We start from the raw sequence: 27,100 nt of genomic DNA, 5'->3' as shown, positions 1-27,100 counted from the left end.
AAGGAGCCTTCTGGGGGACCGGTGCTGAGAGAGGTTGTGGGCATGGCCCGCTGGGGCTCTGCCCGACCCAGGGCTGAGAGATGCCACCTCCCAGCTCTGGGTCCCTGCAGGAAGTGTTGGCAAGCACAGGGCCAGTCCCCCAAAGGCCCAGGTGCAGGGAGCCCAGGCCAAGCAGCCTGTGGAAGAAGCCACTTGCCGTGCCACCCCGGGAACAGGACTGCAGGCCCCGGCCCTTCCCACCTCCTCCTCCTCCTCCTCCTCCCCCCCCCGCGCCCCCCCCCCCGGACATGGCACAGGGCTCAGAGACACCTCAGACTCTTGCTACCCAAGGTGCGAAGGGCATCAGTTGCTCCTCCAACCCCCCCCCGCCCAGCAGACCACGTTGTCCAGCCAGCCCCCGGGCCTCCCTGGGGTGCCCAGCACAAAAGTGCAGACACCCACCGGACCCTCAGTCTCAGCTTTCGGATGTTTTTGCCACTCTAAGGACCCGCAGGCCCGCTGGGCCTTCGGGCAGGACAGAGAGCCCCGGGATCCGACGTGTAGAGCTGCGTGTACGTACGTCCCCATCAGGAGGCGGTCCCCACCTCCGCGGCTCTCCCCTCGCGGGGAGTGGCAGCCCCAGCCGGCAGCCGCAGGGCATCAGGGAAGACACCAGGCTGGGCCCCCCGCGGCACAGCGGGGGCACGTCCCCCGCACTCGACTTAGGGAAGGCTGCTGGAGACTGCTGCGGCCACCCTGCTGCCGGGTTTCTGGAGGGCTTCCTGGAAGCAGCCTCCACACCAAGCCCTTGGAAGGCCCAGGCGACGGAGGAGCCGGTCAGGCAGGGGCCGAGGACGGTGAGAGGCCGGGCGGGAAGGAGCATGTCAGGCAGGGGCAGAGGACGGTGACAGGCCGGGCGGGGAGGAGCCGGTCAGGCGGGGGCCCAGGACAGTGACGGGCCTGGCCGGGGAGGAGTGCGTCAGGCAGGGGCAGAGGAGACGGGCTGGGTAAGGGGTAGAGTGACAGTTAGGGCACAATTCACAATCGCAAAGACGTGGAAGCGACCCGAGTGCCCATCCATCCAGGAGTGCATTAATAAAATGTGGCGCGTGGACACCACGGAGTGCCATTCGGCTGTGAGGAGCAGCGGTGAGAGGGCGCCTCTCGTGTTCTCCTGGCCAGAGCTGGAACCCGTTCCAGTAAGCCAGGTATCCCAAGAATGGACACACGAGCACCACGTGAGCGCGCTCACCAGCAAATTGGTACGAACGGATGGACACCTAAGTGGACGGAGAGGAATCACCTTCATCGGGTGGGTGTCGGGCGGGTGGGGGGAGGCGATGGGCATCCACATCCATTAGGAATGGGGTGGGTGCGCACCGACTGGGGGATGGGCGCACTTGAAGCTCTGACCCCAGGGGGGAGGCTTGGAGAGGGCAACTGTACCCGACCTTAACACTGGTACCCCCACAATACGCTGGAACAACATGAGAGGTATATGAATGAGAACACAGGGGGGAGGGGTGCACGGGCAACACATGTCACCTGAATACTTGTACTCCCATCATCTGCTTGAAAAGAGAGAGAAAAGAAAATGCAATCATAGAGGTAAGAGACACTTTTTAAAAATCATGAATCCGAAGAGAAAAGTAAAAGGAGGCCTGTGGAGCAGGTCTGGGTGTGACTCCGGATCCCCCAACATCAGGTGCCACCACCAAAGATTCCTGCGTGGAGCCCATAGAACCCCCAAAAGCAACGGGACGAGTTCTGGTCACATACTCCCTCAAAATGACATCCTGGCCTTCTTCTGGAACTCCCTCCCCTCTCAGACTCTCAAGGTTTTCTCCAGCGTGTCTGTTCCCACAGAGCAGACCTTTGGTCTGAGACCTGACAGTCCAGATGCCACGCATGCTGCCGCGTGGCGGCGGTGTCGCGGCTTGGGACAAGAGGAGGCCCCACGGTGCGGGCTGGGGCGCCAGGCAGCGCGGCGGGCGCTGAGGGTTGGGGTCACCCCCACCCCGGGCCGCCGCCGCGCTCCCAGAAAGGGGACAGAACAAGAGGCAAAAAAAAAAAAAAAAAAAAGAAGCAGCCTGTGGCCCCCGGTATTCCCAGGCGGTCTCCCATCCAAGTACTGACCGGGCCCGACCCTGCTTAGCTTCCGAGACCAGACGAGATCGGGGGGCGTTCAGGGTGGTGTGGCCCTAGACGGCGGCGGAGGGCGCCCCTGCCCCGCTCAAGAAGCCGAGCCTCTCTGCGCTTTCCCCCCGCCGCCGCCGCCGCCGCCGCCGCCGCCGCCGCCGCCGCCTCCCGCCCCAGGCCCCGCGCCGGGCCGGGCCTGTTGAGCTCGCCGGCCGGGTCCCGTGGGCTCCCAGGGACGGGGGTGATGGGCGGGGCGGGGCGGGGGGCTGTCTCTCTATACACACACACACACACTCACACTCACTCACACTCACACAAGATGCGCCTCCACGGCTGGACTCGCCAAGGTGGAGCCCTCCCAGCCCCCCTCGTCTCCTCGCCCGGCCTCCTTCACCTACCCGCTGCCCACCCCCAGCGCGTCGCCGCCGCTGACGCTGACTGCGCACGCGCGCGCCCTTTGACCCCAGCCAGGGGCCGCCCTCCCCCACAACCCCTTTCAGCTGTGCCCCCCCTCGCCCTGTTGGTGGGCTGCCGCCTATTCCCCCGGGCCAGGGCTGGGGCACAGCGCAAGGGGGAGGGGAGCCAGTGTATGGGGCGTCTCTCTCTGGGGATGTGTCCCATGGGTGGGGTGGGGTGGCGTGGTTTGTGGGGCGCTGAAGAAATCAGTCCCCTCCATCTCCTACCTCTGGAAAACGCCCAAGCCCGTGGAGAACCGCCGGCACCGCTTCGTGGGGGCCGGGACCCTCCTCTGTGTCCTCCTGTGGCCCGGTCCAAGGGGCCTGGGCCTGGCCGGGGCTGCATTGGACCCCGACCACCCTGGCGTGTGGACTCGCTAAAAATCGGCCATTAGATATTGGATTCCAGCTTCATTGAGGTCATTTCACTAATGAGTGCACCGGAAAGAGTTTCCTAATCCATCTGTGAGGGTGGCAACTGAAAGAGAATTTGAAAGCTGACAGAATAGGCGAGGGAAGGCATAGGAGATTTCCACACCCAGCAAGGAAGCCTTTCCCGAAATGGAAGAAAGAAACGAGCAAACAGAGACACCGGTAGCCCGCCCGGAAAAGAGTCTGCCCCCGAGAGAAAGCACCCTGACCAGGTTCACCCGTGGGTGGGTGGCGAGCTAGCGGCGTTCAGAAGAGCGAGGCCCGCAGTCTGTGCGGAAGACACCTGCACTCGGGTGTGTGTGGCGGCCCGATTCACAAGCAGCTCTAGATGTTAAACCAAGGAGAAGCCAGGGAGTTCCCAAGGCCCCAGGTGTCCTCAGCCCACGACTGGCTGCTGTGGGAATGCGAAGCCCGGCTCCTTGTCTCAGAGCGGGGTTCCCAGGAGGATCAGGCTGAAGCTGGGACTTGGCCTCAAAGTGTCCCCTCGCATGGCCACCCCCTTCCCCTTCCTGCTCCTCTACTCCTGGTGCCCCTCCATCCAGGGGCCAGACCTTAAAGAGTCACCGCAAGAGAATCCTGGTCCCAAAGGAGCCTTCTGGGGGACCGGTGCTGAGAGAGGTTGTGGGCATGGCCCGCTGGGGCTCTGCCCGACCCAGGGCTGAGAGATGCCACCTCCCAGCTCTGGGTCCCTGCAGGAAGTGTTGGCAAGCACAGGGCCAGTCCCCCAAAGGCCCAGGTGCAGGGAGCCCAGGCCAAGCAGCCTGTGGAAGAAGCCACTTGCCGTGCCACCCCGGGAACAGGACTGCAGGCCCCGGCCCTTCCCACCTCCTCCTCCTCCTCCTCCTCCCCCCCCCGCGCCCCCCCCCCCCGGACATGGCACAGGGCTCAGAGACACCTCAGACTCTTGCTACCCAAGGTGCGAAGGGCATCAGTTGCTCCTCCAACCCCCCCCGCCCAGCAGACCACGTTGTCCAGCCAGCCCCCGGGCCTCCCTGGGGTGCCCAGCACAAAAGTGCAGACACCCACCGGACCCTCAGTCTCAGCTTTCAGATGTTTTTGCCACTCTAAGGACCCGCAGGCCCGCTGGGCCTTCGGGCAGGACAGAGAGCCCCGGGATCCGACGTGTAGAGCTGCGTGTACGTACGTCCCCATCAGGAGGCGGTCCCCACCTCCGCGGCTCTCCCCTCGCGGGGAGCGGCAGCCCCAGCCGGCAGCCGCAGGGCATCAGGGAAGACACCAGGCTGGGCCCCCCGCGGCACAGCGGGGGCACGTCCCCCGCACTCGACTTAGGGAAGGCTGCTGGAGACTGCTGCGGCCACCCTGCTGCCGGGTTTCTGGAGGGCTTCCTGGAAGCAGCCTCCACACCAAGCCCTTGGAAGGCCCAGGCGACGGAGGAGCCGGTCAGGCAGGGGCCGAGGACGGTGAGAGGCCGGGCGGGAAGGAGCATGTCAGGCAGGGGCAGAGGACGGTGACAGGCCGGGCGGGGAGGAGCCGGTCAGGCGGGGGCCCAGGACAGTGACGGGCCTGGCCGGGGAGGAGTGCGTCAGGCAGGGGCAGAGGAGACGGGCTGGGTAAGGGGTAGAGTGACAGTTAGGGCACAATTCACAATCGCAAAGACGTGGAAGCGACCCGAGTGCCCATCCATCCAGGAGTGCATTAATAAAATGTGGCGCGTGGACACCACGGAGTGCCATTCGGCTGTGAGGAGCAGCGGTGAGAGGGCGCCTCTCGTGTTCTCCTGGCCAGAGCTGGAACCCGTTCCAGTAAGCCAGGTATCCCAAGAATGGACACACGAGCACCACGTGAGCGCGCTCACCAGCAAATTGGTACGAACGGATGGACACCTAAGTGGACGGAGAGGAATCACCTTCATCGGGTGGGTGTCGGGCGGGTGGGGGGAGGCGATGGGCATCCACATCCATTAGGAATGGGGTGGGTGCGCACCGACTGGGGGATGGGCGCACTTGAAGCTCTGACCCCAGGGGGGAGGCTTGGAGAGGGCAACTGTACCCGACCTTAACACTGGTACCCCCACAATACGCTGGAACAACATGAGAGGTATATGAATGAGAACACAGGGGGGAGGGGTGCACGGGCAACACATGTCACCTGAATACTTGTACTCCCATCATCTGCTTGAAAAGAGAGAGAAAAGAAAATGCAATCATAGAGGTAAGAGACACTTTTTAAAAATCATGAATCCGAAGAGAAAAGTAAAAGGAGGCCTGTGGAGCAGGTCTGGGTGTGACTCCGGATCCCCCAACATCAGGTGCCACCACCAAAGATTCCTGCGTGGAGCCCATAGAACCCCCAAAAGCAACGGGACGAGTTCTGGTCACATACTCCCTCAAAATGACATCCTGGCCTTCTTCTGGAACTCCCTCCCCTCTCAGACTCTCAAGGTTTTCTCCAGCGTGTCTGTTCCCACAGAGCAGACCTTTGGTCTGAGACCTGACAGTCCAGATGCCACGCATGCTGCCGCGTGGCGGCGGTGTCGCGGCTTGGGACAAGAGGAGGCCCCACGGTGCGGGCTGAGGCGCCAGGCAGCGCGGCGGGCGCTGAGGGTTGGGGTCACCCCCACCCCGGGCCGCCGCCGCGCTCCCAGAAAGGGGACAGAACAAGAGGCAAAAAAAAAAAAAAAAAAAAAAGAAGCAGCCTGTGGCCCCCGGTATTCCCAGGCAGTCTCCCATCCAAGTACTGACCGGGCCCGACCCTGCTTAGCTTCCGAGACCAGACGAGATCGGGGGCGTTCAGGGTGGTGTGGCCCTAGACGGCGGCGGAGGGCGCCCCTGCCCCGCTCAAGAAGCCGAGCCTCTCTGCGCTTTCCCGCCGCCGCCGCCGCCGCCGCCGCCGCCTCCCGCCCCAGGCCCCGCGCCGGGCCGGGCCTGTTGAGTTCGCCGGCCGGGTCCCGTGGGCTCCCAGGGACGGGGGTGATGGGCGGGGCGGGGCGGGGGGCTGTCTCTCTATACACACACACACACACTCACACTCACTCACACTCACACAAGATGCGCCTCCACGGCTGGACTCGCCAAGGTGGAGCCCTCCCAGCCCCCCTCGTCTCCTCGCCTGGCCTCCTTCACCTACCCGCTGCCCACCCCCAGCGCGTCGCCGCCGCTGACGCTGACTGCGCACGCGCGCGCCCTTTGACCCCAGCCAGGGGCCGCCCTCCCCCACAACCCCTTTCAGCTGTGCCCCCCCTCGCCCTGTGGGTGGGCTGCCGCCTATTCCCCCGGGCCAGGGCTGGGGCACAGCGCAAGGGGGAGGGGAGCCAGTGTATGGGGCGTCTCTCTCTGGGGATGTGTCCCATGGGTGGGGTGGGGTGGCGTGGTTTGTGGGGCGCTGAAGAAATCAGTCCCCTCCATCTCCTACCTCTGGAAAACGCCCAAGCCCGTGGAGAACCGCCGGCACCGCTTCGTGGGGGCCGGGACCCTCCTCTGTGTCCTCCTGTGGCCCGGTCCAAGGGGCCTGGGCCTGGCCGGGGCTGCATTGGACCCCGACCACCCTGGCGTGTGGACTCGCTAAAAATCGGCCATTAGATATTGGATTCCAGCTTCATTGAGGTCATTTCACTAATGAGTGCACCGGAAAGAGTTTCCTAATCCATCTGTGAGGGTGGCAACTGAAAGAGAATTTGAAAGCTGACAGAATAGGCGAGGGAAGGCATAGGAGATTTCCACACCCAGCAAGGAAGCCTTTCCCGAAATGGAAGAAAGAAACGAGCAAACAGAGACACCGGTAGCCCGCCCGGAAAAGAGTCTGCCCCCGAGAGAAAGCACCCTGACCAGGTTCACCCGTGGGTGGGTGGCGAGCTAGCGGCGTTCAGAAGAGCGAGGCCCGCAGTCTGTGCGGAAGACACCTGCGCTCGGGTGTGTGTGGCGGCCCGATTCACAAGCAGCTCTAGATGTTAAACCAAGGAGAAGCCAGGGAGTTCCCAAGGCCCCAGGTGTCCTCAGCCCACGACTGGCTGCTGTGGGAATGCGAAGCCCGGCTCCTTGTCTCAGAGCGGGGTTCCCAGGAGGATCAGGCTGAAGCTGGGACTTGGCCTCAAAGTGTCCCCTCGCATGGCCACCCCCTTCCCCTTCCTGCTCCTCTACTCCTGGTGCCCCTCCATCCAGGGGCCAGACCTTAAAGAGTCACCGCAAGAGAATCCTGGTCCCAAAGGAGCCTTCTGGGGGACCGGTGCTGAGAGAGGTTGTGGGCATGGCCCGCTGGGGCTCTGCCCGACCCAGGGCTGAGAGATGCCACCTCCCAGCTCTGGGTCCCTGCAGGAAGTGTTGGCAAGCACAGGGCCAGTCCCCCAAAGGCCCAGGTGCAGGGAGCCCAGGCCAAGCAGCCTGTGGAAGAAGCCACTTGCCGTGCCACCCCGGGAACAGGACTGCAGGCCCCGGCCCTTCCCACCTCCTCCTCCTCCTCCTCCTCCCCCCCCCGCGCCCCGCCCCCGGACATGGCACAGGGCTCAGAGACACCTCAGACTCTTGCTACCCAAGGTGCGAAGGGCATCAGTTGCTCCTCCAACCCCCCCCCGCCCAGCAGACCACGTTGTCCAGCCAGCCCCCGGGCCTCCCTGGGGTGCCCAGCACAAAAGTGCAGACACCCACCGGACCCTCAGTCTCAGCTTTCGGATGTTTTTGCCACTCTAAGGACCCGCAGGCCCGCTGGGCCTTCGGGCAGGACAGAGAGCCCCGGGATCCGACGTGGAGAGCTGCGTGTACGTACGTCCCCATCAGGAGGCGGTCCCCACCTCCGCGGCTCTCCCCTCGCGGGGAGCGGCAGCCCCAGCCGGCAGCCGCAGGGCATCAGGGAAGACACCAGGCTGGGCCCCCCGCGGCACAGCGGGGGCACGTCCCCCGCACTCGACTTAGGGAAGGCTGCTGGAGACTGCTGCGGCCACCCTGCTGCCGGGTTTCTGGAGGGCTTCCTGGAAGCAGCCTCCACACCAAGCCCTTGGAAGGCCCAGGCGACGGAGGAGCCGGTCAGGCAGGGGCCGAGGACGGTGAGAGGCCGGGCGGGAAGGAGCATGTCAGGCAGGGGCAGAGGACGGTGACAGGCCGGGCGGGGAGGAGCCGGTCAGGCGGGGGCCCAGGACAGTGACGGGCCTGGCCGGGGAGGAGTGCGTCAGGCAGGGGCAGAGGAGACGGGCTGGGTAAGGGGTAGAGTGACAGTTAGGGCACAATTCACAATCGCAAAGACGTGGAAGCGACCCGAGTGCCCATCCATCCAGGAGTGCATTAATAAAATGTGGCGCGTGGACACCACGGAGTGCCATTCGGCTGTGAGGAGCAGCGGTGAGAGGGCGCCTCTCGTGTTCTCCTGGCCAGAGCTGGAACCCGTTCCAGTAAGCCAGGTATCCCAAGAATGGACACACGAGCACCACGTGAGCGCGCTCACCAGCAAATTGGTACGAACGGATGGACACCTAAGTGGACGGAGAGGAATCACCTTCATCGGGTGGGTGTCGGGCGGGTGGGGGGAGGCGATGGGCATCCACATCCATTAGGAATGGGGTGGGTGCGCACCGACTGGGGGATGGGCGCACTTGAAGCTCTGACCCCAGGGGGGAGGCTTGGAGAGGGCAACTGTACCCGACCTTAACACTGGTACCCCCACAATACGCTGGAACAACATGAGAGGTATATGAATGAGAACACAGGGGGGAGGGGTGCACGGGCAACACATGTCACCTGAATACTTGTACTCCCATCATCTGCTTGAAAAGAGAGAGAAAAGAAAATGCAATCATAGAGGTAAGAGACACTTTTTAAAAATCATGAATCCGAAGAGAAAAGTAAAAGGAGGCCTGTGGAGCAGGTCTGGGTGTGACTCCGGATCCCCCAACATCAGGTGCCACCACCAAAGATTCCTGCGTGGAGCCCATAGAACCCCCAAAAGCAACGGGACGAGTTCTGGTCACATACTCCCTCAAAATGACATCCTGGCCTTCTTCTGGAACTCCCTCCCCTCTCAGACTCTCAAGGTTTTCTCCAGCGTGTCGGTTCCCACAGAGCAGACCTTTGGTCTGAGACCTGACAGTCCAGATGCCACGCATGCTGCCGCGTGGCGGCGGTGTCGCGATTTGGGACAAGAGGAGGCCCCACGGTGCGGGCTGGGGCGCCAGGCAGCTCGGCGGGCGCTGAGGGTTGGGGTCACCCCCACCCCGGGCCGCCGCCGCGCTCCCAGAAAGGGGACAGAACAAGAGGCAAAAAAAAAAAAAAAAAAAAGAAGCAGCCTGTGGCCCCCGGTATTCCCAGGCAGTCTCCCATCCAAGTACTGACCGGGCCCGACCCTGCTTAGCTTCCGAGACCAGACGAGATCGGGGGGCGTTCAGGGTGGTGTGGCCCTAGACGGCGGCGGAGGGCGCCCCTGCCCCGCTCAAGAAGCCGAGCCTCTCTGCGCTTTCCCCCCGCCGCCGCCGCCGCCGCCGCCGCCGCCGCCGCCGCCGCCGCCTCCCGCCCCAGGCCCCGCGCCGGGCCGGGCCTGTTGAGCTCGCCGGCCGGGTCCCGTGGGCTCCCAGGGACGGGGGTGATGGGCGGGGCGGGGCGGGGGGCTGTCTCTCTATACACACACACACACACTCACACTCACTCACACTCAAACAAGATGCGCCTCCACGGCTGGACTCGCCAAGGTGGAGCCCTCCCAGCCCCCCTCGTCTCCTCGCCCGGCCTCCTTCACCTACCCGCTGCCCACCCCCAGCGCGTCGCCGCCGCTGACGCTGACTGCGCACGCGCGCGCCCTTTGACCCCAGCCAGGGGCCGCCCTCCCCCACAACCCCTTTCAGCTGTGCCCCCCCTCGCCCTGTGGGTGGGCTGCCGCCTATTCCCCCGGGCCAGGGCTGGGGCACAGCGCAAGGGGGAGGGGAGCCAGTGTATGGGGCGTCTCTCTCTGGGGATGTGTCCCATGGGTGGGGTGGGGTGGCGTGGTTTGTGGGGCGCTGAAGAAATCAGTCCCCTCCATCTCCTACCTCTGGAAAACGCCCAAGCCCCTGGAGAACCGCCGGCACCGCTTCTTGGGGGCCGGGACCCTCCTCTGTGTCCTCCTGTGGCCCGGTCCAAGGGGCCTGGGCCTGGCCGGGGCTGCATTGGACCCCGACCACCCTGGCGTGTGGACTCGCTAAAAATCGGCCATTAGATATTGGATTCCAGCTTCATTGAGGTCATTTCACTAATGAGTGCACCGGAAAGAGTTTCCTAATCCATCTGTGAGGGTGGCAACTGAAAGAGAATTTGAAAGCTGACAGAATAGGCGAGGGAAGGCATAGGAGATTTCCACACCCAGCAAGGAAGCCTTTCCCGAAATGGAAGAAAGAAACGAGCAAACAGAGACACCGGTAGCCCGCCCGGAAAAGAGTCTGCCCCCGAGAGAAAGCACCCTGACCAGGTTCACCCGTGGGTGGGTGGCGAGCTAGCGGCGTTCAGAAGAGCGAGGCCCGCAGTCTGTGCGGAAGACACCTGCACTCGGGTGTGTGTGGCGGCCCGATTCACAAGCAGCTCTAGATGTTAAACCAAGGAGAAGCCAGGGAGTTCCCAAGGCCCCAGGTGTCCTCAGCCCACGACTGGCTGCTGTGGGAATGCGAAGCCCGGCTCCTTGTCTCAGAGCGGGGTTCCCAGGAGGATCAGGCTGAAGCTGGGACTTGGCCTCAAAGTGTCCCCTCGCATGGCCACCCCCTTCCCCTTCCTGCTCCTCTACTCCTGGTGCCCCTCCATCCAGGGGCCAGACCTTAAAGAGTCACCGCAAGAGAATCCTGGTCCCAAAGGAGCCTTCTGGGGGACCGGTGCTGAGAGAGGTTGTGGGCATGGCCCGCTGGGGCTCTGCCCGACCCAGGGCTGAGAGATGCCACCTCCCAGCTCTGGGTCCCTGCAGGAAGTGTTGGCAAGCACAGGGCCAGTCCCCCAAAGGCCCAGGTGCAGGGAGCCCAGGCCAAGCAGCCTGTGGAAGAAGCCACTTGCCGTGCCACCCCGGGAACAGGACTGCAGGCCCCGGCCCTTCCCACCTCCTCCTCCTCCTCCTCCTCCCCCCCCCGCGCCCCCCCCCCCCGGACATGGCACAGGGCTCAGAGACACCTCAGACTCTTGCTACCCAAGGTGCGAAGGGCATCAGTTGCTCCTCCAACCCCCCCCCGCCCAGCAGACCACGTTGTCCAGCCAGCCCCCGGGCCTCCCTGGGGTGCCCAGCACAAAAGTGCAGACACCCACCGGACCCTCAGTCTCAGCTTTCGGATGTTTTTGCCACTCTAAGGACCCGCAGGCCCGCTGGGCCTTCGGGCAGGACAGAGAGCCCCGGGATCCGACGTGTAGAGCTGCGTGTACGTACGTCCCCATCAGGAGGCGGTCCCCACCTCCGCGGCTCTCCCCTCGCGGGGAGTGGCAGCCCCAGCCGGCAGCCGCAGGGCATCAGGGAAGACACCAGGCTGGGCCCCCCGCGGCACAGCGGGGGCACGTCCCCCGCACTCGACTTAGGGAAGGCTGCTGGAGACTGCTGCGGCCACCCTGCTGCCGGGTTTCTGGAGGGCTTCCTGGAAGCAGCCTCCACACCAAGCCCTTGGAAGGCCCAGGCGACGGAGGAGCCGGTCAGGCAGGGGCCGAGGACGGTGAGAGGCCGGGCGGGAAGGAGCATGTCAGGCAGGGGCAGAGGACGGTGACAGGCCGGGCGGGGAGGAGCCGGTCAGGCGGGGGCCCAGGACAGTGACGGGCCTGGCCGGGGAGGAGTGCGTCAGGCAGGGGCAGAGGAGACGGGCTGGGTAAGGGGTAGAGTGACAGTTAGGGCACAATTCACAATCGCAAAGACGTGGAAGCGACCCGAGTGCCCATCCATCCAGGAGTGCATTAATAAAATGTGGCGCGTGGACACCACGGAGTGCCATTCGGCTGTGAGGAGCAGCGGTGAGAGGGCGCCTCTCGTGTTCTCCTGGCCAGAGCTGGAACCCGTTCCAGTAAGCCAGGTATCCCAAGAATGGACACACGAGCACCACGTGAGCGCGCTCACCAGCAAATTGGTACGAACGGATGGACACCTAAGTGGACGGAGAGGAATCACCTTCATCGGGTGGGTGTCGGGCGGGTGGGGGGAGGCGATGGGCATCCACATCCATTAGGAATGGGGTGGGTGCGCACCGACTGGGGGATGGGCGCACTTGAAGCTCTGACCCCAGGGGGGAGGCTTGGAGAGGGCAACTGTACCCGACCTTAACACTGGTACCCCCACAATACGCTGGAACAACATGAGAGGTATATGAATGAGAACACAGGGGGGAGGGGTGCACGGGCAACACATGTCACCTGAATACTTGTACTCCCATCATCTGCTTGAAAAGAGAGAGAAAAGAAAATGCAATCATAGAGGTAAGAGACACTTTTTAAAAATCATGAATCCGAAGAGAAAAGTAAAAGGAGGCCTGTGGAGCAGGTCTGGGTGTGACTCCGGATCCCCCAACATCAGGTGCCACCACCAAAGATTCCTGCGTGGAGCCCATAGAACCCCCAAAAGCAACGGGACGAGTTCTGGTCACATACTCCCTCAAAATGACATCCTGGCCTTCTTCTGGAACTCCCTCCCCTCTCAGACTCTCAAGGTTTTCTCCAGCGTGTCTGTTCCCACAGAGCAGACCTTTGGTCTGAGACCTGACAGTCCAGATGCCACGCATGCTGCCGCGTGGCGGCGGTGTCGCGGCTTGGGACAAGAGGAGGCCCCACGGTGCGGGCTGGGGCGCCAGGCAGCGCGGCGGGCGCTGAGGGTTGGGGTCACCCCCACCCCGGGCCGCCGCCGCGCTCCCAGAAAGGGGACAGAACAAGAGGCAAAAAAAAAAAAAAAAAAAAAGAAGCAGCCTGTGGCCCCCGGTATTCCCAGGCGGTCTCCCATCCAAGTACTGACCGGGCCCGACCCTGCTTAGCTTCCGAGACCAGACGAGATCGGGGGGCGTTCAGGGTGGTGTGGCCCTAGACGGCGGCGGAGGGCGCCCCTGCCCCGCTCAAGAAGCCGAGCCTCTCTGCGCTTTCCCCCCGCCGCCGCCGCCGCCGCCGCCGCCGCCGCCGCCGCCGCCTCCCGCCCCAGGCCCCGCGCCGGGCCGGGCCTGTTGAGCTCGCCGGCCGGGTCCCGTGGGCTCCCAGGGACGGGGGTGATGGGCGGGGCGGGGCGGGGGGCTGTCTCTCTATACACACACACACACACTCACACTCACTCACACTCACACAAGATGCGCCTCCACGGCTGGACTCGCCAAGGTGGAGCCCTCCCAGCCCCCCTCGTCTCCTCGCCCGGCCTCCTTCACCTACCCGCTGCCCACCCCCAGCGCGTCGCCGCCGCTGACGCTGACTGCGCACGCGCGCGCCCTTTGACCCCAGCCAGGGGCCGCCCTCCCCCACAACCCCTTTCAGCTGTGCCCCCCCTCGCCCTGTTGGTGGGCTGCCGCCTATTCCCCCGGGCCAGGGCTGGGGCACAGCGCAAGGGGGAGGGGAGCCAGTGTATGGGGCGTCTCTCTCTGGGGATGTGTCCCATGGGTGGGGTGGGGTGGCGTGGTTTGTGGGGCGCTGAAGAAATCAGTCCCCTCCATCTCCTACCTCTGGAAAACGCCCAAGCCCGTGGAGAACCGCCGGCACCGCTTCGTGGGGGCCGGGACCCTCCTCTGTGTCCTCCTGTGGCCCGGTCCAAGGGGCCTGGGCCTGGCCGGGGCTGCATTGGACCCCGACCACCCTGGCGTGTGGACTCGCTAAAAATCGGCCATTAGATATTGGATTCCAGCTTCATTGAGGTCATTTCACTAATGAGTGCACCGGAAAGAGTTTCCTAATCCATCTGTGAGGGTGGCAACTGAAAGAGAATTTGAAAGCTGACAGAATAGGCGAGGGAAGGCATAGGAGATTTCCACACCCAGCAAGGAAGCCTTTCCCGAAATGGAAGAAAGAAACGAGCAAACAGAGACACCGGTAGCCCGCCCGGAAAAGAGTCTGCCCCCGAGAGAAAGCACCCTGACCAGGTTCACCCGTGGGTGGGTGGCGAGCTAGCGGCGTTCAGAAGAGCGAGGCCCGCAGTCTGTGCGGAAGACACCTGCACTCGGGTGTGTGTGGCGGCCCGATTCACAAGCAGCTCTAGATGTTAAACCAAGGAGAAGCCAGGGAGTTCCCAAGGCCCCAGGTGTCCTCAGCCCACGACTGGCTGCTGTGGGAATGCGAAGCCCGGCTCCTTGTCTCAGAGCGGGGTTCCCAGGAGGATCAGGCTGAAGCTGGGACTTGGCCTCAAAGTGTCCCCTCGCATGGCCACCCCCTTCCCCTTCCTGCTCCTCTACTCCTGGTGCCCCTCCATCCAGGGGCCAGACCTTAAAGAGTCACCGCAAGAGAATCCTGGTCCCAAAGGAGCCTTCTGGGGGACCGGTGCTGAGAGAGGTTGTGGGCATGGCCCGCTGGGGCTCTGCCCGACCCAGGGCTGAGAGATGCCACCTCCCAGCTCTGGGTCCCTGCAGGAAGTGTTGGCAAGCACAGGGCCAGTCCCCCAAAGGCCCAGGTGCAGGGAGCCCAGGCCAAGCAGCCTGTGGAAGAAGCCACTTGCCGTGCCACCCCGGGAACAGGACTGCAGGCCCCGGCCCTTCCCACCTCCTCCTCCTCCTCCTCCTCCCCCCCCCGCGCCCCCCCCCCCCGGACATGGCACAGGGCTCAGAGACACCTCAGACTCTTGCTACCCAAGGTGCGAAGGGCATCAGTTGCTCCTCCAACCCCCCCCGCCCAGCAGACCACGTTGTCCAGCCAGCCCCCGGGCCTCCCTGGGGTGCCCAGCACAAAAGTGCAGACACCCACCGGACCCTCAGTCTCAGCTTTCAGATGTTTTTGCCACTCTAAGGACCCGCAGGCCCGCTGGGCCTTCGGGCAGGACAGAGAGCCCCGGGATCCGACGTGTAGAGCTGCGTGTACGTACGTCCCCATCAGGAGGCGGTCCCCACCTCCGCGGCTCTCCCCTCGCGGGGAGCGGCAGCCCCAGCCGGCAGCCGCAGGGCATCAGGGAAGACACCAGGCTGGGCCCCCCGCGGCACAGCGGGGGCACGTCCCCCGCACTCGACTTAGGGAAGGCTGCTGGAGACTGCTGCGGCCACCCTGCTGCCGGGTTTCTGGAGGGCTTCCTGGAAGCAGCCTCCACACCAAGCCCTTGGAAGGCCCAGGCGACGGAGGAGCCGGTCAGGCAGGGGCCGAGGACGGTGAGAGGCCGGGCGGGAAGGAGCATGTCAGGCAGGGGCAGAGGACGGTGACAGGCCGGGCGGGGAGGAGCCGGTCAGGCGGGGGCCCAGGACAGTGACGGGCCTGGCCGGGGAGGAGTGCGTCAGGCAGGGGCAGAGGAGACGGGCTGGGTAAGGGGTAGAGTGACAGTTAGGGCACAATTCACAATCGCAAAGACGTGGAAGCGACCCGAGTGCCCATCCATCCAGGAGTGCATTAATAAAATGTGGCGCGTGGACACCACGGAGTGCCATTCGGCTGTGAGGAGCAGCGGTGAGAGGGCGCCTCTCGTGTTCTCCTGGCCAGAGCTGGAACCCGTTCCAGTAAGCCAGGTATCCCAAGAATGGACACACGAGCACCACGTGAGCGCGCTCACCAGCAAATTGGTACGAACGGATGGACACCTAAGTGGACGGAGAGGAATCACCTTCATCGGGTGGGTGTCGGGCGGGTGGGGGGAGGCGATGGGCATCCACATCCATTAGGAATGGGGTGGGTGCGCACCGACTGGGGGATGGGCGCACTTGAAGCTCTGACCCCAGGGGGGAGGCTTGGAGAGGGCAACTGTACCCGACCTTAACACTGGTACCCCCACAATACGCTGGAACAACATGAGAGGTATATGAATGAGAACACAGGGGGGAGGGGTGCACGGGCAACACATGTCACCTGAATACTTGTACTCCCATCATCTGCTTGAAAAGAGAGAGAAAAGAAAATGCAATCATAGAGGTAAGAGACACTTTTTAAAAATCATGAATCCGAAGAGAAAAGTAAAAGGAGGCCTGTGGAGCAGGTCTGGGTGTGACTCCGGATCCCCCAACATCAGGTGCCACCACCAAAGATTCCTGCGTGGAGCCCATAGAACCCCCAAAAGCAACGGGACGAGTTCTGGTCACATACTCCCTCAAAATGACATCCTGGCCTTCTTCTGGAACTCCCTCCCCTCTCAGACTCTCAAGGTTTTCTCCAGCGTGTCTGTTCCCACAGAGCAGACCTTTGGTCTGAGACCTGACAGTCCAGATGCCACGCATGCTGCCGCGTGGCGGCGGTGTCGCGGCTTGGGACAAGAGGAGGCCCCACGGTGCGGGCTGAGGCGCCAGGCAGCGCGGCGGGCGCTGAGGGTTGGGGTCACCCCCACCCCGGGCCGCCGCCGCGCTCCCAGAAAGGGGACAGAACAAGAGGCAAAAAAAAAAAAAAAAAAAAAAGAAGCAGCCTGTGGCCCCCGGTATTCCCAGGCAGTCTCCCATCCAAGTACTGACCGGGCCCGACCCTGCTTAGCTTCCGAGACCAGACGAGATCGGGGGCGTTCAGGGTGGTGTGGCCCTAGACGGCGGCGGAGGGCGCCCCTGCCCCGCTCAAGAAGCCGAGCCTCTCTGCGCTTTCCCGCCGCCGCCGCCGCCGCCTCCCGCCCCAGGCCCCGCGCCAGGCCGGGCCTGTTGAGTTCGCCGGCCGGGTCCCGTGGGCTCCCAGGGACGGGGGTGATGGGCGGGGCGGGGCGGGGGGCTGTCTCTCTATACACACACACACACACTCACACTCACTCACACTCACACAAGATGCGCCTCCACGGCTGGACTCGCCAAGGTGGAGCCCTCCCAGCCCCCCTCGTCTCCTCGCCCGGCCTCCTTCACCTACCCGCTGCCCACCCCCAGCGCGTCGCCGCCGCTGACGCTGACTGCGCACGCGCGCGCCCTTTGACCCCAGCCAGGGGCCGCCCTCCCCCACAACCCCTTTCAGCTGTGCCCCCCCTCGCCCTGTGGGTGGGCTGCCGCCTATTCCCCCGGGCCAGGGCTGGGGCACAGCGCAAGGGGGAGGGGAGCCAGTGTATGGGGCGTCTCTCTCTGGGGATGTGTCCCATGGGTGGGGTGGGGTGGCGTGGTTTGTGGGGCGCTGAAGAAATCAGTCCCCTCCATCTCCTACCTCTGGAAAACGCCCAAGCCCGTGGAGAACCGCCGGCACCGCTTCGTGGGGGCCGGGACCCTCCTCTGTGTCCTCCTGTGGCCCGGTCCAAGGGGCCTGGGCCTGGCCGGGGCTGCATTGGACCCCGACCACCCTGGCGTGTGGACTCGCTAAAAATCGGCCATTAGATATTGGATTCCAGCTTCATTGAGGTCATTTCACTAATGAGTGCACCGGAAAGAGTTTCCTAATCCATCTGTGAGGGTGGCAACTGAAAGAGAATTTGAAAGCTGACAGAATAGGCGAGGGAAGGCATAGGAGATTTCCACACCCAGCAAGGAAGCCTTTCCCGAAATGGAAGAAAGAAACGAGCAAACAGAGACACCGGTAGCCCGCCCGGAAAAGAGTCTGCCCCCGAGAGAAAGCACCCTGACCAGGTTCACCCGTGGGTGGGTGGCGAGCTAGCGGCGTTCAGAAGAGCGAGGCCCGCAGTCTGTGCGGAAGACACCTGCACTCGGGTGTGTGTGGCGGCCCGATTCACAAGCAGCTCTAGATGTTAAACCAAGGAGAAGCCAGGGAGTTCCCAAGGCCCCAGGTGTCCTCAGCCCACGACTGGCTGCTGTGGGAATGCGAAGCCCGGCTCCTTGTCTCAGAGCGGGGTTCCCAGGAGGATCAGGCTGAAGCTGGGACTTGGCCTCAAAGTGTCCCCTCGCATGGCCACCCCCTTCCCCTTCCTGCTCCTCTACTCCTGGTGCCCCTCCATCCAGGGGCCAGACCTTAAAGAGTCACCGCAAGAGAATCCTGGTCCCAAAGGAGCCTTCTGGGGGACCGGTGCTGAGAGAGGTTGTGGGCATGGCCCGCTGGGGCTCTGCCCGACCCAGGGCTGAGAGATGCCACCTCCCAGCTCTGGGTCCCTGCAGGAAGTGTTGGCAAGCACAGGGCCAGTCCCCCAAAGGCCCAGGTGCAGGGAGCCCAGGCCAAGCAGCCTGTGGAAGAAGCCACTTGCCGTGCCACCCCGGGAACAGGACTGCAGGCCCCGGCCCTTCCCACCTCCTCCTCCTCCTCCTCCTCCCCCCCCCGCGCCCCGCCCCCGGACATGGCACAGGGCTCAGAGACACCTCAGACTCTTGCTACCCAAGGTGCGAAGGGCATCAGTTGCTCCTCCAACCCCCCCCGCCCAGCAGACCACGTTGTCCAGCCAGCCCCCGGGCCTCCCTGGGGTGCCCAGCACAAAAGTGCAGACACCCACCGGACCCTCAGTCTCAGCTTTCGGATGTTTTTGCCACTCTAAGGACCCGCAGGCCCGCTGGGCCTTCGGGCAGGACAGAGAGCCCCGGGATCCGACGTGGAGAGCTGCGTGTACGTACGTCCCCATCAGGAGGCGGTCCCCACCTCCGCGGCTCTCCCCTCGCGGGGAGCGGCAGCCCCAGCCGGCAGCCGCAGGGCATCAGGGAAGACACCAGGCTGGGCCCCCCGCGGCACAGCGGGGGCACGTCCCCCGCACTCGACTTAGGGAAGGCTGCTGGAGACTGCTGCGGCCACCCTGCTGCCGGGTTTCTGGAGGGCTTCCTGGAAGCAGCCTCCACACCAAGCCCTTGGAAGGCCCAGGCGACGGAGGAGCCGGTCAGGCAGGGGCCGAGGACGGTGAGAGGCCGGGCGGGAAGGAGCATGTCAGGCAGGGGCAGAGGACGGTGACAGGCCGGGCGGGGAGGAGCCGGTCAGGCGGGGGCCCAGGACAGTGACGGGCCTGGCCGGGGAGGAGTGCGTCAGGCAGGGGCAGAGGAGACGGGCTGGGTAAGGGGTAGGGTGACAGTTAGGGCACAATTCACAATCGCAAAGACGTGGAAGCGACCCGAGTGCCCATCCATCCAGGAGTGCATTAATAAAATGTGGCGCGTGGACACCACGGAGTGCCATTCGGCTGTGAGGAGCAGCGGTGAGAGGGCGCCTCTCGTGTTCTCCTGGCCAGAGCTGGAACCCGTTCCAGTAAGCCAGGTATCCCAAGAATGGACACACGAGCACCACGTGAGCGCGCTCACCAGCAAATTGGTACGAACGGATGGACACCTAAGTGGACGGAGAGGAATCACCTTCATCGGGTGGGTGTCGGGCGGGTGGGGGGAGGCGATGGGCATCCACATCCATTAGGAATGGGGTGGGTGCGCACCGACTGGGGGATGGGCGCACTTGAAGCTCTGACCCCAGGGGGGAGGCTTGGAGAGGGCAACTGTACCCGACCTTAACACTGGTACCCCCACAATACGCTGGAACAACATGAGAGGTATATGAATGAGAACACAGGGGGGAGGGGTGCACGGGCAACACATGTCACCTGAATACTTGTACTCCCATCATCTGCTTGAAAAGAGAGAGAAAAGAAAATGCAATCATAGAGGTAAGAGACACTTTTTAAAAATCATGAATCCGAAGAGAAAAGTAAAAGGAGGCCTGTGGAGCAGGTCTGGGTGTGACTCCGGATCCCCCAACATCAGGTGCCACCACCAAAGATTCCTGCGTGGAGCCCATAGAACCCCCAAAAGCAACGGGACGAGTTCTGGTCACATACTCCCTCAAAATGACATCCTGGCCTTCTTCTGGAACTCCCTCCCCTCTCAGACTCTCAAGGTTTTCTCCAGCGTGTCTGTTCCCACAGAGCAGACCTTTGGTCTGAGACCTGACAGTCCAGATGCCACGCATGCTGCCGCGTGGCGGCGGTGTCGCGGCTTGGGACAAGAGGAGGCCCCACGGTGCGGGCTGAGGCGCCAGGCACCGCGGCGGGCGCTGAGGGTTGGGGTCACCCCCACCCCGGGCCGCCGCCGCGCTCCCAGAAAGGGGACAGAACAAGAGGCAAAAAAAAAAAAAAAAAAAAAGAAGCAGCCTGTGGCCCCCGGTATTCCCAGGCGGTCTCCCATCCAAGTACTGACCGGGCCCGACCCTGCTTAGCTTCCGAGACCAGACGAGATCGGGGGGCGTTCAGGGTGGTGTGGCCCTAGACGGCGGCGGAGGGCGCCCCTGCCCCGCTCAAGAAGCCGAGCCTCTCTGCGCTTTCCCCCCGCCGCCGCCTCCCGCCCCAGGCCCCGCGCCGGGCCGGGCCTGTTGAGCTCGCCGGCCGGGTCCCGTGGGCTCCCAGGGACGGGGGTGATGGGCGGGGCGGGGCGGGGGGCTGTCTCTCTATACACACACACACACACTCACACTCACTCACACTCACACAAGATGCGCCTCCACGGCTGGACTCGCCAAGGTGGAGCCCTCCCAGCCCCCCTCGTCTCCTCGCCCGGCCTCCTTCACCTACCCGCTGCCCACCCCCAGCGCGTCGCCGCCGCTGACGCTGACTGCGCACGCGCGCGCCCTTTGACCCCAGCCAGGGGCCGCCCTCCCCCACAACCCCTTTCAGCTGTGCCCCCCCTCGCCCTGTGGGTGGGCTGCCGCCTATTCCCCCGGGCCAGGGCTGGGGCACAGCGCAAGGGGGAGGGGAGCCAGTGTATGGGGCGTCTCTCTCTGGGGATGTGTCCCATGGGTGGGGTGGGGTGGCGTGGTTTGTGGGGCGCTGAAGAAATCAGTCCCCTCCATCTCCTACCTCTGGAAAACGCCCAAGCCCCTGGAGAACCGCCGGCACCGCTTCGTGGGGGCCGGGACCCTCCTCTGTGTCCTCCTGTGGCCCGGTCCAAGGGGCCTGGGCCTGGCCGGGGCTGCATTGGACCCCGACCACCCTGGCGTGTGGACTCGCTAAAAATCGGCCATTTGATATTGGATTCCAGCTTCATTGAGGTCATTTCACTAATGAGTGCACCGGAAAGAGTTTCCTAATCCATCTGTGAGGGTGGCAACTGAAAGAGAATTTGAAAGCTGACAGAATAGGCGAGGGAAGGCATAGGAGATTTCCACACCCAGCAAGGAAGCCTTTCCCGAAATGGAAGAAAGAAACGAGCAAACAGAGACACCGGTAGCCCGCCCGGAAAAGAGTCTGCCCCCGAGAGAAAGCACCCTGACCAGGTTCACCCGTGGGTGGGTGGCGAGCTAGCGGCGTTCAGAAGAGCGAGGCCCGCAGTCTGTGCGGAAGACACCTGCACTCGGGTGTGTGTGGCGGCCCGATTCACAAGCAGCTCTAGATGTTAAACCAAGGAGAAGCCAGGGAGTTCCCAAGGCCCCAGGTGTCCTCAGCCCACGACTGGCTGCTGTGGGAATGCGAAGCCCGGCTCCTTGTCTCAGAGCGGGGTTCCCAGGAGGATCAGGCTGAAGCTGGGACTTGGCCTCAAAGTGTCCCCTCGCATGGCCACCCCCTTCCCCTTCCTGCTCCTCTACTCCTGGTGCCCCTCCATCCAGGGGCCAGACCTTAAAGAGTCACCGCAAGAGAATCCTGGTCCCAAAGGAGCCTTCTGGGGGACCGGTGCTGAGAGAGGTTGTGGGCATGGCCCGCTGGGGCTCTGCCCGACCCAGGGCTGAGAGATGCCACCTCCCAGCTCTGGGTCCCTGCAGGAAGTGTTGGCAAGCACAGGGCCAGTCCCCCAAAGGCCCAGGTACAGGGAGCCCAGGCCAAGCAGCCTGTGGAAGAAGCCACTTGCCGTGCCACCCCGGGAACAGGACTGCAGGCCCTGGCCCTTCCCACCTCCTCCTCCTCCTCCTCCTCCCCCCCCCGCGCCCCGCCCCCGGACATGGCACAGGGCTCAGAGACACCTCAGACTCTTGCTACCCAAGGTGCGAAGGGCATCAGTTGCTCCTCCAACCCCCCCCGCCCAGCAGACCACGTTGTCCAGCCAGCCCCCGGGCCTCCCTGGGGTGCCCAGCACAAAAGTGCAGACACCCACCGGACCCTCAGTCTCAGCTTTCGGATGTTTTTGCCACTCTAAGGACCCGCAGGCCCGCTGGGCCTTCGGGCAGGACAGAGAGCCCCGGGATCCGACGTGGAGAGCTGCGTGTACGTACGTCCCCATCAGGAGGCGGTCCCCACCTCCGCGGCTCTCCCCTCGCGGGGAGCGGCAGCCCCAGCCGGCAGCCGCAGGGCATCAGGGAAGACACCAGGCTGGGCCCCCCGCGGCACAGCGGGGGCACGTCCCCCGCACTCGACTTAGGGAAGGCTGCTGGAGACTGCTGCGGCCACCCTGCTGCCGGGTTTCTGGAGGGCTTCCTGGAAGCAGCCTCCACACCAAGCCCTTGGAAGGCCCAGGCGACGGAGGAGCCGGTCAGGCAGGGGCCGAGGACGGTGAGAGGCCGGGCGGGAAGGAGCATGTCAGGCAGGGGCAGAGGACGGTGACAGGCCGGGCGGGGAGGAGCCGGTCAGGCGGGGGCCCAGGACAGTGACGGGCCTGGCCGGGGAGGAGTGCGTCAGGCAGGGGCAGAGGAGACGGGCTGGGTAAGGGGTAGGGTGACAGTTAGGGCACAATTCACAATCGCAAAGACGTGGAAGCGACCCGAGTGCCCATCCATCCAGGAGTGCATTAATAAAATGTGGCGCGTGGACACCACGGAGTGCCATTCGGCTGTGAGGAGCAGCGGTGAGAGGGCGCCTCTCGTGTTCTCCTGGCCAGAGCTGGAACCCGTTCCAGTAAGCCAGGTATCCCAAGAATGGACACACGAGCACCACGTGAGCGCGCTCACCAGCAAATTGGTACGAACGGATGGACACCTAAGTGGACGGAGAGGAATCACCTTCATCGGGTGGGTGTCGGGCGGGTGGGGGGAGGCGATGGGCATCCACATCCATTAGGAATGGGGTGGGTGCGCACCGACTGGGGGATGGGCGCACTTGAAGCTCTGACCCCAGGGGGGAGGCTTGGAGAGGGCAACTGTACCCGACCTTAACACTGGTACCCCCACAATACGCTGGAACAACATGAGAGGTATATGAATGAGAACACAGGGGGGAGGGGTGCACGGGCAACACATGTCACCTGAATACTTGTACTCCCATCATCTGCTTGAAAAGAGAGAGAAAAGAAAATGCAATCATAGAGGTAAGAGACACTTTTTAAAAATCATGAATCCGAAGAGAAAAGTAAAAGGAGGCCTGTGGAGCAGGTCTGGGTGTGACTCCGGATCCCCCAACATCAGGTGCCACCACCAAAGATTCCTGCGTGGAGCCCATAGAACCCCCAAAAGCAACGGGACGAGTTCTGGTCACATACTCCCTCAAAATGACATCCTGGCCTTCTTCTGGAACTCCCTCCCCTCTCAGACTCTCAAGGTTTTCTCCAGCGTGTCTGTTCCCACAGAGCAGACCTTTGGTCTGAGACCTGACAGTCCAGATGCCACGCATGCTGCCGCGTGGCGGCGGTGTCGCGGCTTGGGACAAGAGGAGGCCCCACGGTGCGGGCTGAGGCGCCAGGCACCGCGGCGGGCGCTGAGGGTTGGGGTCACCCCCACCCCGGGCCGCCGCCGCGCTCCCAGAAAGGGGACAGAACAAGAGGCAAAAAAAAAAAAAAAAAAAAAGAAGCAGCCTGTGGCCCCCGGTATTCCCAGGCGGTCTCCCATCCAAGTACTGACCGGGCCCGACCCTGCTTAGCTTCCGAGACCAGACGAGATCGGGGGGCGTTCAGGGTGGTGTGGCCCTAGACGGCAGCGGAGGGCGCCCCTGCCCCGCTCAAGAAGCCGAGCCTCTCTGCGCTTTCCCCCCGCCGCCGCCTCCCGCCCCAGGCCCCGCGCCGGGCCGGGCCTGTTGAGCTCGCCGGCCGGGTCCCGTGGGCTCCCAGGGACGGGGGTGATGGGCGGGGCGGGGCGGGGGGCTGTCTCTCTATACACACACACACACACTCACACTCACTCACACTCACACAAGATGCGCCTCCACGGCTGGACTCGCCAAGGTGGAGCCCTCCCAGCCCCCCTCGTCTCCTCGCCCGGCCTCCTTCACCTACCCGCTGCCCACCCCCAGCGCGTCGCCGCCGCTGACGCTGACTGCGCACGCGCGCGCCCTTTGACCCCAGCCAGGGGCCGCCCTCCCCCACAACCCCTTTCAGCTGTGCCCCCCCTCGCCCTGTGGGTGGGCTGCCGCCTATTCCCCCGGGCCAGGGCTGGGGCACAGCGCAAGGGGGAGGGGAGCCAGTGTATGGGGCGTCTCTCTCTGGGGATGTGTCCCATGGGTGGGGTGGGGTGGCGTGGTTTGTGGGGCGCTGAAGAAATCAGTCCCCTCCATCTCCTACCTCTGGAAAACGCCCAAGCCCCTGGAGAACCGCCGGCACCGCTTCGTGGGGGCCGGGACCCTCCTCTGTGTCCTCCTGTGGCCCGGTCCAAGGGGCCTGGGCCTGGCCGGGGCTGCATTGGACCCCGACCACCCTGGCGTGTGGACTCGCTAAAAATCGGCCATTTGATATTGGATTCCAGCTTCATTGAGGTCATTTCACTAATGAGTGCACCGGAAAGAGTTTCCTAATCCATCTGTGAGGGTGGCAACTGAAAGAGAATTTGAAAGCTGACAGAATAGGCGAGGGAAGGCATAGGAGATTTCCACACCCAGCAAGGAAGCCTTTCCCGAAATGGAAGAAAGAAACGAGCAAACAGAGACACCGGTAGCCCGCCCGGAAAAGAGTCTGCCCCCGAGAGAAAGCACCCTGACCAGGTTCACCCGTGGGTGGGTGGCGAGCTAGCGGCGTTCAGAAGAGCGAGGCCCGCAGTCTGTGCGGAAGACACCTGCACTCGGGTGTGTGTGGCGGCCCGATTCACAAGCAGCTCTAGATGTTAAACCAAGGAGAAGCCAGGGAGTTCCCAAGGCCCCAGGTGTCCTCAGCCCACGACTGGCTGCTGTGGGAATGCGAAGCCCGGCTCCTTGTCTCAGAGCGGGGTTCCCAGGAGGATCAGGCTGAAGCTGGGACTTGGCCTCAAAGTGTCCCCTCGCATGGCCACCCCCTTCCCCTTCCTGCTCCTCTACTCCTGGTGCCCCTCCATCCAGGGGCCAGACCTTAAAGAGTCACCGCAAGAGAATCCTGGTCCCAAAGGAGCCTTCTGGGGGACCGGTGCTGAGAGAGGTTGTGGGCATGGCCCGCTGGGGCTCTGCCCGACCCAGGGCTGAGAGATGCCACCTCCCAGCTCTGGGTCCCTGCAGGAAGTGTTGGCAAGCACAGGGCCAGTCCCCCAAAGGCCCAGGTACAGGGAGCCCAGGCCAAGCAGCCTGTGGAAGAAGCCACTTGCCGTGCCACCCCGGGAACAGGACTGCAGGCCCCGGCCCTTCCCACCTCCTCCTCCTCCTCCTCCTCCCCCCCCCGCGCCCCCCCCGGACATGGCACAGGGCTCAGAGACACCTCAGACTCTTGCTACCCAAGGTGCAAAGGGCATCAGTTGCTCCTCCAAACCCCCCCCCCCGCCCAGCAGACCACGTTGTCCAGCCAGCCCCCGGGCCTCCCTGGGGTGCCCAGCACAAAAGTGCAGACACCCACCGGACCCTCAGTCTCAGCTTTCGGATGTTTTTGCCACTCTAAGGACCCGCAGGCCCGCTGGGCCTTCGGGCAGGACAGAGAGTCCCGGGATCCGACGTGGAGAGCTGCGTGTACGTACGTCCCCATCAGGAGGCGGTCCCCACCTCCGCGGCTCTCCCCTCGCGGGGAGCGGCAGCCCCAGCCGGCAGCCGCAGGGCCTCAGGGAAGACACCAGGCTGGGCCCCCCGCGGCACAGCGAGGGCACGTCCCCCGCACTCGACTTAGGGAAGGCTGCTGGAGACTGCTGCGGCCACCCTGCTGCCGGGTTTCTGGAGGGCTTCCTGGAAGCAGCCTCCACACCAAGCCCTTGGAAGGCCCAGGCGACGGAGGAGCCGGTCAGGCAGGGGCCGAGGACGGTGAGAGGCCGGGCGGGAAGGAGCATGTCAGGCAGGGGCAGAGGACGGTGACAGGCCGGGCGGGGAGGAGCCGGTCAGGCGGGGGCCCAGGACAGTGACGGGCCTGGCCGGGGAGGAGTGCGTCAGGCAGGGGCAGAGGAGACGGGCTGGGTAAGGGGTAGAGTGACAGTTAGGGCACAATTCACAATCGCAAAGACGTGGAAGCGACCCGAGTGCCCATCCATCCAGGAGTGCATTAATAAAATGTGGCGCGTGGACACCACGGAGTGCCATTCGGCTGTGAGGAGCAGCGGTGAGAGGGCGCCTCTCGTGTTCTCCTGGCCAGAGCTGGAACCCGTTCCAGTAAGCCAGGTATCCCAAGAATGGACACACGAGCACCACGTGAGCGCGCTCACCAGCAAATTGGTACGAACGGATGGACACCTAAGTGGACGGAGAGGAATCACCTTCATCGGGTGGGTGTCGGGCGGGTGGGGGGAGGCGATGGGCATCCACATCCATTAGGAATGGGGTGGGTGCGCACCGACTGGGGGATGGGCGCACTTGAAGCTCTGACCCCAGGGGGGAGGCTTGGAGAGGGCAACTGTACCCGACCTTAACACTGGTACCCCCACAATACGCTGGAACAACATGAGAGGTATATGAATGAGAACACAGGGGGGAGGGGTGCACGGGCAACACATGTCACCTGAATACTTGTACTCCCATCATCTGCTTGAAAAGAGAGAGAAAAGAAAATGCAATCATAGAGGTAAGAGACACTTTTTAAAAATCATGAATCCGAAGAGAAAAGTAAAAGGAGGCCTGTGGAGCAGGTCTGGGTGTGACTCCGGATCCCCCAACATCAGGTGCCACCACCAAAGATTCCTGCGTGGAGCCCATAGAACCCCCAAAAGCAACGGGACGAGTTCTGGTCACATACTCCCTCAAAATGACATCCTGGCCTTCTTCTGGAACTCCCTCCCCTCTCAGACTCTCAAGGTTTTCTCCAGCGTGTCTGTTCCCACAGAGCAGACCTTTGGTCTGAGACCTGACAGTCCAGATGCCACGCATGCTGCCGCGTGGCGGCGGTGTCGCGGCTTGGGACAAGAGGAGGCCCCACGGTGCGGGCTGAGGCGCCAGGCAGCGCGGCGGGCGCTGAGGGTTGGGGTCACCCCCACCCCGGGCCGCCGCCGCGCTCCCAGAAAGGGGACAGAACAAGAGGCAAAAAAAAAAAAAAAAAAAGAAGC

At 63.9% G+C, this 27,100-nt stretch overlaps 7 pseudogenes; all 7 read right to left on the bottom strand.

Annotated features, from left to right (window-relative positions):
• Window positions 1-2,066: 2,066 nt before the first annotated feature.
• On the bottom strand, window positions 2,067-2,186 carry LOC142876235 (uncharacterized; annotated as a pseudogene).
• A 3,472-nt stretch (window positions 2,187-5,658) lies between these two features.
• On the bottom strand, window positions 5,659-5,777 carry LOC142876179 (uncharacterized; annotated as a pseudogene).
• A 3,454-nt stretch (window positions 5,778-9,231) lies between these two features.
• Window positions 9,232-9,351, bottom strand: LOC142876291 (uncharacterized; annotated as a pseudogene).
• A 3,475-nt stretch (window positions 9,352-12,826) lies between these two features.
• LOC142876234 (uncharacterized) lies at window positions 12,827-12,946 on the bottom strand (annotated as a pseudogene).
• A 3,472-nt stretch (window positions 12,947-16,418) lies between these two features.
• LOC142876178 (uncharacterized) lies at window positions 16,419-16,537 on the bottom strand (annotated as a pseudogene).
• Window positions 16,538-19,982: 3,445 nt separating this feature from the next.
• On the bottom strand, window positions 19,983-20,102 carry LOC142876233 (uncharacterized; annotated as a pseudogene).
• Window positions 20,103-23,541: 3,439 nt separating this feature from the next.
• Window positions 23,542-23,661, bottom strand: LOC142876232 (uncharacterized; annotated as a pseudogene).
• Window positions 23,662-27,100: the final 3,439 nt, after the last annotated feature.

This window comes from Microcebus murinus, chromosome 14 (genome assembly GCF_040939455.1).
Source record: "Microcebus murinus isolate Inina chromosome 14, M.murinus_Inina_mat1.0, whole genome shotgun sequence".
Lineage (NCBI taxonomy): Eukaryota > Metazoa > Chordata > Mammalia > Primates > Cheirogaleidae > Microcebus > Microcebus murinus.
This window is presented reverse-complemented; position numbering and strand designations above follow the sequence as displayed.